Genomic DNA, 501 nt, shown 5'->3' on the forward strand with positions numbered 1-501 from the left:
AGTCTGCATTTAGGGGGACGAAGGCCCTGCGCGGCGACGACGACGACGACGTCGACGTCGACCGCGGGCAACGGGCCTGCGAGGCAACCCCAGCCGCGCCGCCGGGGTGGCCCCCCCGGACGGCGATTGATCGTCAAGCGACGCTCAGACAGGCGTAGCCCCGGGAGGAACCCGGGGCCGCAAGTGCGTTCGAAGTGTCGATGATCAATGTGTCCTGCAATTCACATTAATTCTCGCAGCTAGCTGCGTTCTTCATCGACGCACGAGCCGAGTGATCCACCGCTAAGAGTTGTCTGGCTTTCGGGACCGCTCGCGTGAAGCGGCCCCTTTTCTGTTTCTGCAGGGACGCGCGCGCCCCCGCGCGCCCCGCTTCGACCGTACGAGCACACACAAACGGAGGAGGAGGAGGAGAAAGCGCGGGGCAAAAAAGAGAAACCCCGCGCAACGCTCCGAAGGTCGGCCAAAGAAAGGCGGAGGGGCCCGCGCCCCCGACCGCCTCCC

The 501-nt window shown here is 66.1% G+C and overlaps 1 non-coding gene across 1 annotated transcript; it reads right to left on the reverse strand.

Annotated features, from left to right (window-relative positions):
- Positions 1 to 138: 138 nt before the first annotated feature.
- On the reverse strand, positions 139 to 291 carry LOC148218461 (5.8S ribosomal RNA). Its single transcript, XR_015800393.1, has one exon. It is a non-coding gene; the product is annotated as a 5.8S ribosomal RNA (ribosomal RNA).
- Positions 292 to 501: the final 210 nt, after the last annotated feature.

Source organism: Sturnus vulgaris, unplaced genomic scaffold (assembly GCF_052056855.1).
Source record: "Sturnus vulgaris isolate bStuVul1 unplaced genomic scaffold, bStuVul1.hap1 Scaffold_183, whole genome shotgun sequence".
NCBI classification, from domain to species: Eukaryota; Metazoa; Chordata; class Aves; order Passeriformes; family Sturnidae; genus Sturnus; species Sturnus vulgaris.